Here is an 18,989-nt window from a genome sequence, read left to right as displayed (position 1 = left end):
TGGCATTGGGTAACCGGTCATAGATCCAGGACACACGTAAGTGTTACAGTTTCAGCTCTCAGATTTACAATACAGATAACAGCCTTCTTAGTTAACGTGCCTTCCCACCTCCTTGCAAAACATCTCGGGTTGGCGTGATTGAGAAATCTGTCTAGTCCCGCCAGGGGCCCACGCTCAGTGCAAAGAGCCAGGGCTTCGAAGCCAGATGCAGCTGCCCAGCACTGTCACTTGGGGCTTTGCCGGAGCCAACATGGAATGTCGACCAGGTGTGCTGGTACTGCATCCATTGAATGGACACCACGCCCTGTAAGGGAGGCATTGTGATTTTCCCTGTTTTATGGACAAGGGAATGGAAGTTTGTAAGAGAAGTTTAAAAACAAAGTCATAAATCTTTAAGGGGATGGGGCCAGATTCAAACCTGGAACTGTCTTTATTCTAAAGCCCATCCTCTTAACTGCTGTGCTTGACCGGCCTTCATGTTAATCAGTCCTTCTGACTTTTCTCACCTACGAAACAATAGTAATGAGACAAACCTAAGGGAGTTTGGTGGGAATTAATAATATAAGGCCTATCTGGGCAGGCACATAGTAGGGATTTCATACATGTTCTCTTTCTATCTGCCTCTACTAGCATATAGCAGGGTCTGGCTACAAGTGTGAAAGCCCGTTGTTTGTTCTATTGTAGAGGTCTGGGTCTGAATTAAGAGCTTCTCGAGCCTGTCAGAGCTTGCGTTGGGCAACAGGTAGGACCTAGACAGGGATTGCTTTTGTTTGGTTTCTAGGATTAGAAACCTGGTAACAGAAACTCAAGTGAAATAGAGGTTTATCTTAAGAATACTTAATGCTGCAATGAACATAGGGATACATAAATCTCTTTGAATTGTTGATTTCTTGTTCTTTGGATAAATTCCTAGTACTGGGATACCTGGATCATATGGTATTTCTATTTTTAATGTTGAGAAATCTCCATACTGTTTTCCATAATGGCTGCACCAGTTTGCATTCCCACCAGCAGTGTATGATGGTTCCCTTTTCTCTACATCCTCTCTAACGTTTATTTCTTGCCTGGTTAATTACAGCCATTCTGATGGATATAAGGTGATATTATATTGTAGTTTTGATTTGCATTTCCCTAATAATTAGTGATATTGAACATCTTTTCATGTGTCTGTTGGCCATCTGTGTATCTTCTTTGGAAAAAATGTCAGTTCATATCCTCTGCCCATGTTTTGATCAGGTTATTTGGTTTTTGTTGTTCAGTTGTATGACTTCTTCATATGTTTTGGAAATTAACCCCTTGTAGGATATATGAGTTGCAAATATTTTCTCCCAGTTGGTGGATTGTCTTTTTTTTTTGGTTCATGGTTTCCTTTGCCTTTCAGAAGCTCTTTAGTCTGATGTAGTCCCATTTGTTTATTTTTTCTTTTGTTTCCCTTGCCTGAGTAGACATGGTATTCAAAAAGATACTGCTAAGAAGTTTTTCACAAGAGCCAAGATGTGGAAACAACCCAAGTGCCCATCAAGGGGTGAATGGATAAAGAAGATGTGGTATATATATGCAATGGATACAGATGATGTGGTATATACATAGAATGGAATACTACTCAGCCATAAAAAAAGACAAAATTGTGCCATTTGTGACAACATGGATGGACCTTGAGGATATTATGCTAAGTGAAATAAGCCAGACAGAGAAAGACAAACACCATATGTTTTCACTCATATGCGGAAGATAAACAAACACATGGATAAAGAGAACATGTTAGCGGTTAGCAGAGGAGAAGGGGATGGGGAGAGGGCAAAAGGGGGAAAGGGGCACATGTGTATGGTGACGGATAACAACTAGACTGTTGGTGGTGAACATGATGCAGTCTATGCAGACACTGATATATAATAATGTACATCTGAAATGTTAAGCCAATATGACCTCAATAACATAATTTTTTAAAAAAAGAATGCTTAGCAGTCACCTCTGTCGAGCTCTTACTCGGCTTCTCTCTATTCATCTGCCCTACTTCCTCTGCAAGACTAGACTTCTGCACCATAAAACAAGACATACTCATTCATGCTCCTGGCTTCCCTGGGAGTCTTCATGCCCTCATACCTCCACTGGCCAAGAGAGCCTCTGGATCCTGAAGCAAAGCAGGTCCAGTGAGCAGGGGCCAGGAACCAAGTTACCTGGTACAAATGTGGGCAAGAGCAGGGAGATGTGGACCGTCCAATCTCAAGCACAGACACAGCTTGAGACACTCAGCTGCTCACAGGGTGGACAAAAGTTAGAAACACTTCACAGCTGTGACTCCAGTCTCAGGAGTAGCACCTGCATCTCCCTCCAGCATGTAGCACCATGCTGGGCACATAACAAGGGCTGGCCTCTGCCCCTACTGCAGGCCTGGGCACAGGCACAGTCATACCCAGGGGGAAAAGCTGGGAGCCAGACAGCAGAGGCCTGGGAGTCCTGCCTGGGTCAGTTTCCTGCTGGACACTGGAAGTACCAGCACCAGGGAGCAGGGTGGTGCTTGTCCTGTCTTTGAGGCTCCTTCTTAGAAGGAGAACTGATTAGACTGAACCACTCCTCGGCAGGGAGAGGGGGGAGCAAATGAAAGGGAGAAGAGGACAGCTGGAGCTTCTGGGGTCTGGGATATTGGCCCCCATCCTCACTTCTCTGGATCAAGGTCAGCAGAACACAGAAGAAATAGGACTAACCTTGGAGCCGTCTTTCAATAAATGCTCGGTGCCATTTTCTTTGTGGCGATGGTGTTGGGATGTAGCACTCACACCTTCCTCTAAATCACACCCCCACACCGCCCCCTACACACATCCTAGCTCTTGGAATCTTTTTACACGGAAGCTCTTTTAGATATTTTTCATTTTCATTTTTAAAAATGTCCTGTTCTCGCCTGGCTTAGTTCTCAGAGGCACCTTAGCAGGGGAAAGAGGAGGAGGAAGAAATCAGTCGTGTTCACACTCTCTCGAGAGGCATCTGCCAGATTTCCTCTCCAGGGTGCTCTGTTCATCTTACCATATTGTCAAACAGCCTCCCTTGTGAGAAAACAGGCGGAGAAATGACTCCTGAAGCCCACAGACTAATTGGGAGAAACTTCCTAGGAACTTCGCCGTCTTCGCATGGGCTAGAGTCTGAGGAAGTCGGGAAAGGAGTGGAGGCCTACATAACTTTTCGACTTTTTGAGAGGGAAGGTTCTAATGTCATCCTGAGATTTCATCAACACGCACACCTCCTTGAAGGTCTCTCTCCGCGCCTCAGAGACCTATCTCCAGAGGGAGGGATAAGTAAGCTCTGGGAGCTGAGTCACTCTCTTGAAGAGTTTACTTCAAAGAAGCCACAAGGGCAAAAAAAGCTGCCGATGAGGGGAGAACTGGGATAACAGAAGTGGCAAAGCTCTCAGAGAATCAAAGCATATTCCCCAGGCAGCGGGCCCTACAGACACCACAGAGCCTGCCCAGGCTCTCTGCCCACCACGCCCCCCGGCCCCGCCAGGCCACGCCCTCCCCACAGCCCGGGAATTGCTGCTACCACGCCACTTCCCTGTTTAAACCCTTCGATAAAGAGTCCCCATTTACGAAATTTAATGGAAAACAATCCCATTCATGAGAGCTACAGAAAATGTAAAACACATAGTCCCAAACTTAGCAAGGAGGGGCAGAACCTCTGAGGAAAACTCTAATTCTTCCTCTCAGGCATTAAAAGAAGCTTTAATAAACGTGAAGAAATACATATTCCTGGATGGGAAGACTCAATAGGTAAAAATATCCGTTTTCCACCCCCCCAAAATTATTATGAAATTCCAGGAGGTCGGGATTTTTTAAATTGAGGTTTTGACCGAATTATTTTTAAATTTTCTGTTAAAATAAATTTGTAAGAACATCCAGAAAAAAAAAATCTGGCAAGGAAAAATAATAGCAGTGTTTCCCTACCAATTTTAAAATGAATTATAAATATATAAAAAATTAGTGTGGTGCTGGCACCAGAATAGAAATAAGGGGGAAAAAATGGAACATAATAAGAAAGTCCAGAAATAAATGCAAGTACATAAAGTAATTTTGTGTATAAGAGAAGTTTGGGGGCCGGCCTGGTGGCTGAGTGGCTAAGTTCGTGCACTCGTCTTTGGCGGCCCAGGGTTTCACCGGTTCAGATCCTGGGCATGGACCTAGCACCACTCATCAGGCCACATAGCACAACCAGAATGACCTACAACTGGAATATACAACTATGTACTGGGGGGTTTTGGGGAGAAGAAAAAATAAGAGGAAGGTTGGCAATAGATGTTAGCTCAGGGCCAATCTTTAAAAAAAAGTCTTTCCCTATGCCACAATCATATAAATATTTTTTTTTTAAAAAAAGAGGATTTTTAAAAAGAAAATAAACAATAAAAAAGAAAATCAATGGGGAAAGAATGAACTGTTCAGTAAATGATGTCAGAAAAGTTTACTAACCATTTCGTAGAAAATAAATTGCTACTGTCAAGTACAAGAACAGGGTAAGACTGATAATTCAGCCAGTGAAGAAACAACTAGCCTTTTTAGATTCAGGTAATTCAGTAATAGGTTGGTCAACGGAAGAACATAACCAAGGGTTCCAGCTCCCTGTGGCCCCCTGTGCAGGGCAACCCCAAAACAAAAGGGACCACGAGACAGCAACACTAGTGCCAGGACACCCTGGTGCAGAGAAGTCAATGTCATACCGCAGCTAGGTTTCATAGCTTCCAGCTGTACCCTAAGGGAAGAAAGACAGAAAGCCCCTCCTCATGAGAAGGAGGAGACCATGGGGAGCTATCTCACGACAGCCTCCTTAGGAGACAGAGAAACAAGTGAGAAATAAGCTTGTAGCAGCTGCTCACAAGCAAGCTGCTCACCCATGTTCCTGCATTCCAGGAGGATCCCCAGGCATTCTCCCAAGACTCAGATAGGCTGCGTCCCAGTCCTGTGGCCTCTGGAGATGCGTGTGAGGTCTTGGGTGCCAGTACGGAGCTGTTCCCCTACGGCTACCTCACAAGTCCTCTAGAATAAATTTCGTGTGGTTTAAAGATTTGAAGGAAAAGATAAACAAATGTACTAGAGAAAAATATAGGTGAACATGTGTTTAAGATTGAGCTGGGATGTCCTTTCTAAGCAAGATATCAAAAGAAGAAAACAAAAAAGAAAAACAAAACAGAAAAGTTGATTACATAGATTTTGTGGATCAAAGGATTCAAAATGCCAATATTATGATTAAATTTCCTTGCTTAGACAGCTTTTTTTATTTTAGAATTTCTGATTGTCTTTCTTCTGTAATGTCTTCATTTATTTCTCTTCATTGCAAAAATTATTTCATTATATGAGAAAAGCAGTCAAGTTCTCTCTTTTCTAGAACCTTCCAGATGGAATAGTGGTCCCAGCATAAGCATAATTATAGGATCACCTTTAATACTGTCCCATGTAGAGTCCCCTATTTTCAGTGTCCCTTGTCTTCTTCCTTGATTTGTTCCTTTCTTTTCATGGAATACATCCTGAAGTAACTTCATAGGAAAGGATGAATGAGAAGTAACAAATCTGAGTCTTTGCACGTCTACATCTAGCTTTAGCTTTAGTCTCCCCATCCCCTACCCCCACCACACACACACACACACACACACTCTTAATTGATGGTTTTCCTGAGTATGGGTTTAAAATAAAATTCTCTTAGAATTTAAAAGTTTTGCTCCATTTTTTTCTAAATTTCAGTATTGCTTGTGAAAATTCTAATGCCAATCTCCTTTATATCCCTTTATATATGTCCTAACATTTTGTTTTTAATCTCTGCAGTCTTTCGGGATATTCTCTCTCTCTTTTATTTATTTATTTTTTCTCGCTGTTCTGAAATTTCATAATAATGTACCCAGCCGCGAGTCTATTACCATTTACTATGTTCGATTCTCAGTGAGTCCTTTGGCGATCCATAGCCTTCACTTCTTGTAAAAAATTCTCATTTCTTCGAAAATTTCTCCCCTCCATTTCCTCTGTTCTCTCCATTTAGAACTCCAATTGGTTGGTAGATTAACCTTCTATCTTTTATTTTCTCCTCATATTTTAGTCTCTGTCTTTTTGTTCTACTTTCTAGGGCATTTTCTAACCCTTCTATTTCAATTTTCACTGATTTTTTGTTTAATTTTGGCCATCATATTTAAAATGTTCAAGATCTCTTTTTTACTCTCTGAACCTCTCTCTTATTGTCCCAGTGGTTCTCACCTTGGCTGCACGTTAGAATGACCTGGGACCTTTTAAAAACCCTAAGGCCCAGGCCACATCTGAACCAATTAAATCAGAATCTTTGGGGATAAAACCCAAGAGTCCATATTTTTAAAGCTCTCCAGTTGATACCAATCCTTATCCTAGTTTGAGAACCACTGCAATGTACTATCCCTGGTTTAGACCTACAGTATCTTTTGCTTCAATATTATATATTCAATATTATGTATATATATACCAGATAGATAGATGATAGATAGATAGATGATAGATAGATAGATAGATAGATGATAGATAGATAGATAGATAGATAGATAGATAGATAGATAGATGATAGATAGATAGATGATAGATAGATAGATAGATGATAGATAGATAGATAGATAGATAGGTGATAGATAGATAGATAGGTGATAGATAGATAGATAGATAGACAGATAGACAGATAATCACTTAAACATAATTCCTGCCCTATAAATAGTAGGTATAATTCTCAGGCCACAGATTCAGGCATGAAAAATGTATTTTTTTATTTTATCATATTCAATTTAATTTCTATTTCCAGTCCCTATTCTCAAAGATAGAAGAAACAATCATAGTTGACTCAATTTTATTCCAGTTCTGGGTTTAGATAGACAATATCTTTTGCAACTCTCTTCGGTTCCTCATCAGGGAGAGGAGAGAGAGAAGCTTGGTCATTATTTTTAAAATGAGGCACCTCTTGAATAAATTACTGGATGTCAAAATGAAGCAGGGTCATCAACAATTTGTTTTTCCTCTTAGCCTTCTTTTTTTTTTCTGCTTTATCTCCCCACCCCGCTCCCCCACCCCCGTACATAGTTGTATACCTTAGTTGCAGGTCCTCTTAGCTTTCTTTATACTAAGAAATGGGATGTCATTGGTTCAGATACAACACATATTAACACATACCTTCTGTCTTCTACAAAAGTTTATGTGCCTTTGTCTTATCCCTCCGGTAGACTGTATTTTTCCCTTTAGAAAGAAGGAACTGCATGTTTTGCATTTAAGGTTCCCAGAACTGTATGTTAGTTACACATAACAATCATTTTTCATCATACTTGAATTCTGTGTGTTTTGGTCTAGATATCAGGGCACATGGTCATGGGCTAGTCTGGGCTCAAAGGAGTTATGAAAAAATGCTTTTACAGTCAAGCACACACACACACACAAGCACACACACACTTTCTCTTTCATGCACACACCTGTGCGCATGTGCACACACATGCACACGCTCACAATCTTTTTTCCTCAACCCATTCCAGTTTCCCACACTGCATGAAGCTCTCACCGTCCCAGTTACTTCTCTGTGATCCAGGAGGGGCCATGCTGTCTCAGCTGCACTCACGGTTCCCTAAGAAAGGGCAGTGAGGACTCCCCAGACCCTAGGGCAATGATGAGCTTGGCCTTGGCAAGGCTGGAAACCCAACTCAGCTCCCTGCCTTTCCCTCCTGCGATTCAAGTGGTTCTGATATTCACAGGGTATTTTCAGAACAGTGAGGATAGGGGCCAGCCAGTGGCCAAGTGGTTAAGTTCGTGCACTCCACCTCAGCAGCCCAGGGTTCTCTAGTTTGGATCCTGGGCGAGGACCTACCTACTGCTCATCCATGGCAGCATCCCACACAGAGGAACTAGGATGATTTACGACTGGGATATACAAATTATGTACTGAGGCTTTGGGGGCCAGGGGGTTGGGAAGATTGGCAACAGATATTAGCTCAAAGCCAATCTTCCTCACCAAAAAAAAGAAAAGAAAAAAAAACCAATGTCTTATCACATTAGGAATATGTGTAGCTCCTGAATGTATCTTTAACACACACTGAGGCATTCTGCAGGCTAACTAGCTTGGCTAGAGCTGGCTTGTTTAACCACACTTTGTGCAGGAATTCTAGATTCACAGAGAAGCCCAAAGGTCTTGGGATATCTGTGTTTCGGACATTGGGAGAATGCTCAAATGCCAGGGAAAAAATTCTATTACTTCTGCATTCTCTCCATCAGACTGTAGTTAAGGGATCTAAGTGATTTGTTTAAAAAAGCTCAGCTCTTGAATTTAATGCTTCTGTGACTTGTGGATTGATTTTTTTTAATATCTACAAATGTATTTTTAAATAATGTTATAGTCCATTTAAAAGTGTTGGATAAGTTATTTCCTGGTAAGTTTGGATAGCTTGGGTGGTAGGACCCACAGTGACTCTGTGGCCACCCTTGGGGAAGGGAAAGTCAGGGTTTGTCTTACTTTTTCTCCAAGAGACCAACCATCTGCATGTGGATCTTGCTCCTGCCTAGTGGTCCACTGTGAACACAAGGTCATCATCTTGACAAACTTGCCACCTCCATACGTCCTTGCTTCCCTTCCCCTCATTTCCAAAACAGAATACAGATTTGTCCCTAATGAGAAATTGTTTAAATTTAATGTGTTATTTTATCGACGCATTGTTTACCTGTTCTTCCTCTTTAATAATTATTGTGTAACAGTCTCACCATATGTTCGTTGATTCATGCTATTTACCACTGACCATATCTACATTGCTTTTGCTTCACTTTGCCTGTTTTTTAAACTTTTGATACATATATATAATTTCATGTAAAATAAATATAATTATATCTCATATATTATGTTGTGCTTTAAAAAAAATAACATTAAGAGACTCCGTATTTTTTTTTCCTTTGTTTCTTGCTTTCCCTTTTCTGTCTTCTATTCCTCCCACATCAGCACCCACCAGGTAACCCAGGTTAACAACCTAATATATATGTCCATGTTTCTCTCTGTGGTCATATAATCACACACACACACACACACACACACACACACATTTCTTTGTTTTACATATATGGGATCATATGACATAATTCTTTGCCTTTGTTATTCTTTCTCAATAAAATTTTGTAGAAATATTTCCAAGATAACTAGTATAATTCTAATTCATTCTTCTTCACGGCTATGTGCAAGACTCAGTGGTGTTCTGGAACCATCTAGTATTTAATACTTGACCTCTTATAAGAGCTAGTTATTAAATATTTCAGAATTTTGTAAACTAGTTATAAACCATAAGAGACTTGAAATAATGCATGGTGGGAGAATTTACACCCAGGATATTGGTAAATGTTACCAATCAAGGCCTTGGTTTTTTCAGAGTGAGCGCATCACTGGTCAAGTTTACAATGATTTATACAAGAAATCACCTTTTGACTGGTTGCTCATGTTATTGCTCTTTTCTGTTTTCTCCCCCCACTATGAACATTGCTGTGATAAACCCAAAGGATTTGAGCTGTCCTCACTGAAGAGATGTGGGCAGCCCCAAAGTCATTCTGAGTCCAGGCTGGGTGGGATGACAGCGGGTGCCAGGCATCATCAGCTGCCTTATTGTTCCCTTACATGCTATAAATAAATGAGGCCTTGCTGCCTCTCCATTTTTGAGAATGCCCAAAGTGGACACTTCCCATGAGGGTCTCCCATGGCGTTGACCTCTCATCCTTCGTTTCATAGTCTCCTCCATGTAAGCCCTTCCTGCCTGTTGCCCTTAGCTGCCCTTAACGTTCTGAGGAAGACTCACATAGAATAACAAAGTCACAGTCTGCTGGGTTTTAAAAATTCTGCAACTTGGGGGATTGTGGGTGGTGTGGAGTTTGAGTAGAGGTGGGAAGGAGTTTGCTCCACTTGGGTTAAGCTCTTTCAGAAAGCAATGATACAAGCTTCATATGGCTGACCCCCATCACTGCATCTCAGTCCACATCTATTTCCCAAGCTCCTGCTCTTTGTGTCCAACTGTCTGCTGAGCATCTCCACTCACGGCTCAACAGCACCTCACATGCAACAAACAGCTCCAAAATAGAACCCCTCCCCTCTCCATCTCTGCCTTTTACCAACATCACAACTTTGGGCAGTGCTTCCCCATCTTCATTTGTATGTACCCCGAGAACATTAACTTCTGTGGGGATTTAAATGATATTATGCATGTAAACAGCCTAGGTGTTCAGCAAACGTTAATCCCTCTCCCGCCATCCCTCTTGCTTCCTTCCTTCTTCTCTCCTTTCTGGAGGAAGAGAATTCTCAGTTCAGGGAAAAAGCAAAGTTCAGAGAATTGCCAAAGAGAACGAGCTTGCACTTAAAGGTAGAAAATGTTGTTTAGCCCGAGAAGCCAAGCATGAGAGACTCAAGAGGAGAGTGACACTCAGAGTTGATACATTTTACCACTTTTTTATTGATCCAGACTCACATGAGAGGCGAGATGAGGTGGGTGATGAGGAAGGAGTCGACCCGGCTCACGCTGGCTTTCCTGACACCTGCTACAAAGGGGCTCCAGTCCAGAGCAGCGTGGAGCTGATTACACACCTTCAGACGCTGGCCAGCCTGAGGAAGGAGGAGTTGTTTCACTGAGGCCATCTAAATCACAGAAAAAATGTTTCAGTGTTTCTTCCACTTGAAAATTACCAAAGGCTGGCAGGCGCATCCATCAGCCTGGATGAACACTGCTACATCCATCCTCCCGTTATCTCCCGAGCTGGGTCATTGGAAAAAGCTCATAAAACATGTGAAGGCAGAACATAATTATTTAATGGACTTTATTTAAAGAGCACCAAGGCCAGCAGCATCCCGTGAAAAGTGAAAGATGGTTTATGTGGAGGAGTTTGTGGGTTTTTGTGTTGTTTTTTTTAAAGATTGGCACCTGAGCTAACAATTGTTGCCAATCTTCTTCTTCTTCCTTTTTTTTTCTTTTTCTTTTCCCCAAAGCCCCCCCAGTACATAGTTGTATATTCTAGTTGTGAGTGCCTCTGGTTGTGCTATATGGGATGCCGCCACAGCATGTGCTGACGAGTGGTGCCATGTCCGTGCCCAGGATCTGAACTAGTGAAACCCTGGGCCACTGAAGCCAAGCGTGTGAGCTTAACCACTCGGCCACGGGGTGGCCCCAAGTTTGTGGTTTTGAAACAGGAAAAAATATGGAGGAACTACAGCTAGAAGATGTGTTGCTTATAATAGTGTTTTTAGTGGGTGGGTCTAAAACTGTGCTTTAAAACTGAGCACCTACTATGTGCAAGACACTGTCCTAAATGTGGAGATGCAAAGACGTTTAAGACGCAGCGCTAGTCTTCTGACACAGCTATCTGCTGTCAGGGGTCAGAAAGAGGTGGGTTTGAATCACAGCTCCACCACTTACTCGACTTTGGTCAAGTCACTTCATCCTCCTGAGCCTCAGTTTGCTGCAAAATGGGGATAAGCATCCTATTTTGTAAGAATAAGACTTAACATGTGTAAACTCTTTGCATAATGCCTGGTCCACAGTAAATGATCAGTAAACCTTGGTTCTCTCCTGCCTCCACTCCAACTTCTCCCATCAACAAGCTGCCTGTCTATTCTCTTCACTGCTGTGTTCCCAGAGCCTAGAGGAGGGGACACTGGGACATGGAGAGGGCAGGGGGTGGGGGTAGAATGTTAAAATGCAAAGCTGCACTTGAAGAGAAATGAGTGAACGTGTTCAGAGGAGAACAGGAAGAAACAGAGGTAAATGGAAACTGTTGAAAGAATCCCACATTTCGTCCAGAGAAGAGAAGAGTCAGGGTTCGACTACGAGGGGTCGGAGACCTGTATTCTCTGTGTAGGAGGCTGTTGCGTGCACGGGGAACGAGGCTTGATGAGTCTGGGCCTAGACACGGATTTCCTCATGGTGGGCGGAAGCATCTCCTGCCAGCAGAGCCGGATAGGAGCAGAGAGGCGCCCTCTGGCGGTGGCTGGGGTGAGCGTGGAGGCTGAATGGCTGCGGTGGAGTTAGGGGTTGAGGGGGCTGAAGTGCTCCGTGCCCGGAAGGGGGAGAGCCCGCCTTTACCCATTTCAACCCTGAAGGCTCCGATTCTGAGAATTTTGCTCCAGTAGGAACAGTCGTCTAAGGAGGTCAATGGTTGTCACTTGTGGCTCATTCCAGACCTCACTTGGAATTTCCCACTTCCTAAATAACGGTGCAAACTTTATTCAAGATAGTAATAACCACCATGCAACTCAGCCCCTATGCTGGTCTGCTTGCAGTTTCTCAAGTGTTCCAGAACTCTCCCTACTTCTCGCCCTCACTCACACTTCCTTCTCCCTCTATTGCTGTCTGCTGCCTCCCAACTGTCTTCCCAAGTTATGCTCGTTCCTTGGGGTCCAGCTGAAATCTGTGAGGCACCTCCTCAGGTCTCCACGGGTGCACTCGGCACATCCCCTTTCATCTTTCCACTGTATTTTCTTTTCAGGCACATGAGGTCTCACGGGTGCAACTCCCTCCCACGCTGGATTATTAGCTTCCGGCCTCTCACAGAGGCTTAGTGCTAGTTACTCTCACTTCTTCCCCCCTCAAAAAAAATAGTAGGTACTCAATATTTGATTTGTAATTGCTTGAATAGGGCAAGCAAGTACACATCATCCTCTCCCCTGCAAAAACAAACAAACAAAAACAAAAGAAAACAAGCAAGCAAAACCAAAATGCCAACTAGCATCAGTCTGTGTTCCTCTGCCGTGGCCTCTGCATATTCTGGGTCCGTGACAAAGAGAGCTGATGCAACTAATTACTACAATATGAATGACTCTGGAACAATGCTTAACTCATAGTTTTAGGTTCCCAAATATCACTTTTACTCCTGTGTTTGTTATGACCCCGACAAATCTCCAATAGTGAGGAACATGATTTTGTGTATTTGGGTTCAAGTTCTAGCCCCAGCACATACCAACAGGGCAACCTTCAGCAAGATCATGGACCACAGGGACAGGGCCCAGGTTTCCTCAGCTATAACATGGGATGGATGACAGCCTGCTCTTTGGATGATGTGGGAATCCAGTAAAATGCAAAGCCCTTTACAAGTGTTAGTGGCTAATCTCATTAGTATTTGGTGCAATAATATCTTCTTTGCTAGCTTCTTTGCCAAGCAGTTAATTCCATAGCATATGCTTCAAGAAGGGCGGGAGTCCACCTGGTCCACTACCCTTGATAGAGCCAAGTGTGAACTCAGAAGGGACCACTGAGGTTGCCGGCCCACCCCGTCCCTGGGACTGCTATTTCTATAAAGCACATTTCCTCTCCTGAGGCTTCATGCTCTGAAAAAGAGAGAAAAGCATGTGTCCTGCAAAGCCAGGGCATCATTTAAACTCCCTCTTTCATCTACTTTAGTCCTTACAGAAAAGAAGGAGCTGTCAGTTCCCCATTGCTAAAGCAGGAAGGGAGATTAATAACAATAATAGTTCGTGTGGAGATAATGTTCCATGAAAAATACCTCTCCAGTCTAATTCTCTCCATTCAGAGAAATGGGGCCTGAGAGCCAATAGAATTGATATGATTATGAGTCATACACTTGGAGAGAGACCGAAATAACTCAATTGCCCCAGAATCCCATTGCTTTCTTTGCCTGAGTTCTCCATTAAACTTAACTTGCTTTACTCAAGCTGGGCCAAAATTTTGATGGTGACTTAAGCTTGTCCTGACATTTGAGCCTGTAGCATAACCATATCTTTCTTTAAAGTGATCAGTGCCTGGGCTTATCGTTCAAATTCATGCAGTGGAGAGAGCTCTGGCTTAGATAGTGTCTCTGCCCCTTCGTGGCTGTGCTATCATTTAGAACAATGGGGTAATAATGAGTCCGTGGTTGTTATAGGCAGTGCCTGTGTGTGACAGGGTTTGGCTAAGGTCTTCTCCCTTCCCTCTTTCTCTTCTTCACATTCCCTGTAAGTGCAAATTTAGTGCCTATTTGGAGATTATCTCCCCTTACACCACTTCCAGGCACCTGTGTAGATTCAGTCACTTCAATTTCTAAGGAGAAATTTAACCCTGCCCTTTCCAGGTGATTTAACAACACATAATAATTACATCTCAGGTCCTACAAAAGGCTACAACCATGAACTCTTTCACATTCCAGTCATTATAAGAGCCTGATTTATGAGAAATCATGTTTCTGGAGGGATGGATGAAGACCACCTAGTTCTTTCATCCATCCGGATGTGATGAGTTCTATCATAGGATCAGCTAGACCATGCAACACTGCGCTCTTGGACCCATGAATTTGACCCTCATAGGATCATTTTCACTGAAGAGTTGCTCAGAGTGGGCCGTTTTTCTCCACAGCAGAGCACCATGAGAAGCAGCCCCGGGCAATATCTGATTGTGGCTTTTATAGGGTGGTGTTTAGGACGTTCCCCACATCGCATCGCCATGGGTGAGAAGCCGTGGGAGGATTCCTCATGGCACAAGGTCTTGGCAACTGGAAAAACAGTTCATCTTTTGGAGGAACTGGATTGGTTTTGCCTCACAGACTTGGTGCGTCCTATACAGGCCAGGAGCTCCTCTTTGCTCAGTCACTAGGAAGTTCTGAGGCAGATCTGTGCAGATGCCTTGCATTCCACCCATCTCCTTGCTTCCTTTGCTAGTCACTCTCCAGCCCTGTTTTCCCTTTGCCTGAATTCCTTCCACCCTTAATTTTTTCCTTTTGAGTCACATATATTTTTGTAAGCACCACACAACCTTTCTAGAAAAAAGAGGCAATTATAAGTACATTTTAGAAATTACAGGATGCCTTGAATGGTTTCCTAACAGTTCCTTGTATTTACATTTAATCTTCTCAAGTAGATTATAGTCAAAATGAGAGGAAGTTTCTGTGGACTAAATGTTTGTGTGCCCCCAAAAGTCGTATGTTGAAGCTCACATGCCCAACGTGATGGTATAAGGGAGTGGGGCCTTTGAGAGGTAACCAGGTCATGGGGTGGAGCCCTCATGAATGGGATCAGTGCCCTTATAAGAAGAGACACAAGAGAGATGATCTCTCGGCCATGTGAGGACACAGGAAGAAGGGGACCTTTGCAAACCAGGAAGAGAGCTCTCACTAGATGCTGAATCTGCTGGCACCTTGACCTTAGACTCCCCAGTTTCCAGAACTGTGAGCAATAAGTGTTTGTCACATAAAGACAGAGGTTGGATTGGTGGTTCCCAGAAGGGAAAGGGAGAGGGAGGAGGGAGAAAGGGGTGACTGGGCACATGTGTGTGGTGAAGGATTGTAATTAGTGTTTGGGTGGCGAACATGATGTAATCTACACAGAAATCGAAATATAATGATGTACACCTGAAATTTATGTAATGTTATAAACCAATGTTACCACAATAAAAAAAGATTATAAAATAAAGAAATAAGTGTTTGTTGTTTAAGCCACCTTGTCTATGGTATTTTGTTACAGCAGTCTGAGCAGACTAAGACAGAGGGCCATTTTTGTTCACTTCCTTATGTCTCTCATTGCGTTACTTTGGGTACCAAGACAGAGTTAGAGGTGCAAGAGTTTTATGGGGGGAACACTCGTGAAGGATAAAGGGGAGGGGGAGCAGGATAAGTGGGGAGGGTCTTCAGTCCCTGATGCAGCTCTGATACCTGTAAAAGGAAAAAGGGAAGGAGGGAGCTCTGGGTGAGGGGAGCCTCTGACTGCAGTGAGCTCTGAGAAAGTCTCAGCCAGGCCCATGGGAGCCCCAGAGCAAAGATTTCCCACCAGAGGAGTGTGCATTGGACAGGGATGGCCAGACTGTAGTACACCTGCCATGCCTAGTCACTGGCCGGGAACAGCCTGGGGAGAGTATGGCCTCAGCACAAGTGTTTGGGGAGATCTGAAGGTGTAGCAGCTAGAGGCTGTTCACCAACTACCCTCCTCACGACATGTTCTCTTGAAGGGAGACCCGAGTGGTACAGCTCAGTGGCTACCACATCCATGGTGCCTAGCTGACTATAGATAGGTACTCAGGACACTGCAATTCAGAAGTCTCTTAAGCAGGGTGCATGTTTCACACCTTCCAATTTTTCCTCCTCATCAAAACTTAGCTGTTAGCATGCTGTTCTCTTAAGATATTGTGTCCCAACTTCTTAGGTCCCTGATGCCCTGTCCAGGAAATGAGTGCCGTAGAAGAGTTGCTAAGAGCGTAGGTTCTGGAACCAGACTTCCTGGATCCATAACATGGATTGACTGCCTACTATCTGTAGGAACTGGGGCAAAGTCCTGAACTCTGTGCCTCAGTTTCCTCACTTACTCACTTACAAAATGATGACAATAATAGTACCTGTCTCATGGGGTTATCGTAAAAATTAAATGCTACATGTGAAGTACTTAGAGCTTTGGAAATAGTAAGTTCTCAGACAATAATAACAATTGCAATGGTCTGAATGTGTCTCCCAAAATTCATCTGTTGAAATCTAACCCCAAAGGGGGCAGTATTTGGAGGTGGGGCCTTAGGGAGACACTAAGAAAAGAGACCCTAAAGAGCGCCCTTGCTCCCTCCACCACTCAGGATACAAGGAGAAGTCTGCAGCCCTGAAGAGGGCCCTCACCCGACCATGCGGGTGCCCTCATCTTGGAGTTCGAACCTCTGGAACTGTGAGAAATTAATTTCTGCTGTTTACAAGTCACCCAGGCTTTGGCATTTTGTTATACCCAAACAGACTAAGACAATAATTAACTAATTATTCAAGAATTAATAAGTTCTCAGCCAAAATTAATATAGTAATATTAATACGGTGTGTCTCCCATTAACACTTTCATCTTTGAAATTTTGCCTTTCAATTTATCCTGTTTGAAAACCTCTAGTAGGCATTTCAAATAGACCAGCCGAATGCTTTAAGGAACACTTCATATTATTTCATGGAGGCTGATAGCTTTCTATCTGGCTTTGGAAGCATTTATAACTATTTATAGGCCCAACACATCGCAAGCATTTGAAATGGTAGCTATGTCTACCACGAGCACTGTTAAAGGTAGTCTCTGACTTACTTTTTCCTTTCATTCTTCCATTTATTTAACATTTATTGAGCATCTGTGGGTGTCAGGCACTTTGGTAAATGCCAGAGAATCAAAGATAAATCAGACAGTTCTTGCCCTCCATCAGACCAAACTCTAAGAGGGGAGAAGGGACAGGCACAGGAATAACTATAATAAAGGGTAGAAGATCATGAGAATTTTAGTAAAGGCTGAATAAAGCCCTAAGAGAGCAGAGAAGAGGGAGAAATTGCTTCCAGCTGGGCATCACGGAAAACATTCTGGAAAAATAGATCCTTCACCTGGGTCGTAAATGCCAAGATCTAGACTCACAAGGCCTGGGTGTGTGCAGAAAGGACCCCTTTGGATGGGGAAATGTCAGGCATCACATGTATCATCTGCCATAGCCCGGCCCAGGAAATACTGTGTGTTCTCAGGGACTGTGTGTACTTTACAGGGACCAGCTGCCTCTCAAGTCATATTGGAAATATAAATGGCAGAACTACACAGCGAATCAGAATAATCACAATGATAGCTTCAAGCCTGTCATCTGTTCCTTGTAAGCATTCTGTAAACAACGCTCTGGATGCTTTTCTGGGACTCATGGAGATGGGCATCGAGGCCTTTTCCTTTCTTTTGTTGCAGGTCATTCACAAAATAATTGTGTGAGGTGCCAGCACCCCATTAAGGGTGGTAACTCCATTCCTCAGGGCAATTTCTGCTTGTCCCCTTCTCAGCCTAAATTTGCTTGAAATTGTGTTACTCTTTTGATTTGCTCATATTCTGCCTTCACAACCTCCACTTTGTGCATGTCTGCCACTAGGCTTCTCCTAAAATAAATGCAACCTGAGGGCTCACATCACCTGTGTTTCTGTTCCTCAAAGCCTCCTCGGGGAGACTGCCATGGTTCAGATTTCTAATGAGATGGGCTGGTCTTTGGCCACATTTCAATTGCTCCTATTTGGGGTCCATTTTTTGGAACAGTAGGAAACTCCAGGTTTTTTCTGTCCACCTTTAATAACCGTAAGAGGCATAGGACTGGCCAGCGGCCTCATTTAGGCTCCCTGATGTGGTTGTGGTAGTACCGATTCTAAAGTAGGAAAAACACAGGGAAGCATGCGGTGCCATGTGAGACAAAAGAAGGCTCCAGATTGCTGGCACTGTTGCCTTCAGGTCCTTTTGACAGAGATGGGGAAGCCCAGGGGAGGCATTTGTTGGGGGAGGGGAGGACAGGGGAGACAGAAATTCTGTTTTAGAAAGTTTGAGATCCCTTTTAAATCATCCAAGTGAAGACATAGAAGAAGCAGGCAGATATCTAAGTATGGGGTCCTGAGAAAAGGGTAAGGTTAGGGATACAATAGACATATATATATAGAGAGAGAGAGAGAAATTTGGGAACCTTCAGAATAGAGATGTTATTTAAATCCATGGGGCTGGATAGTATCATCAAGGAAGTGAATGTTTATAGAGAAGAGAAGAGCCCTAGGACCTCCCAAAGGTTAGAAGTCAGGGAGATGATGAGGACCCAGTAAAGGAGATTAAGAAGGAGTAACTAATGAGGCAGGAAAAATCTAGGAGAATTTAGGGTCCTAGAAACCAAATGGAGGAAGCATTTCAACGAGGAGGAATGATGGATTGGGCCAGCTAGCTGATAGGTCAGGTGAGGTGGGGCCTGAGAACTGCTGTTGGATTTAGCAACATGGAAATTACTGGTGACCTTGACAAGAGCAGTTTCAGGCAAGTTTGCTCTGGTTTCTGGGCCCGTTCCCACTGTGACAGCCCCTTATCTACCCTGAGCACCACGTTCTCTTCCTGGGCCTCACTCTCAGCTTTTTCCATGCAACACATGTCCTTGAAATCCTTTGCCACTGCCCTGAACTTCTGTCTCCAGACATTACAGGGATTTCTAACCTTTTGGGGTTAGAGACTCTTTGAGAAACCTATATAAATATGTGCTCTTTCTCCACATACACATACAATTACGTATTATCATTTCAAAA

This window comes from Equus przewalskii, chromosome 6 (genome assembly GCF_037783145.1).
Source record: "Equus przewalskii isolate Varuska chromosome 6, EquPr2, whole genome shotgun sequence".
NCBI lineage: Eukaryota > Metazoa > Chordata > Mammalia > Perissodactyla > Equidae > Equus > Equus przewalskii.
The sequence above is the reverse complement of the archived record's forward strand: the minus strand, read 5'-3'. Positions refer to the sequence as shown.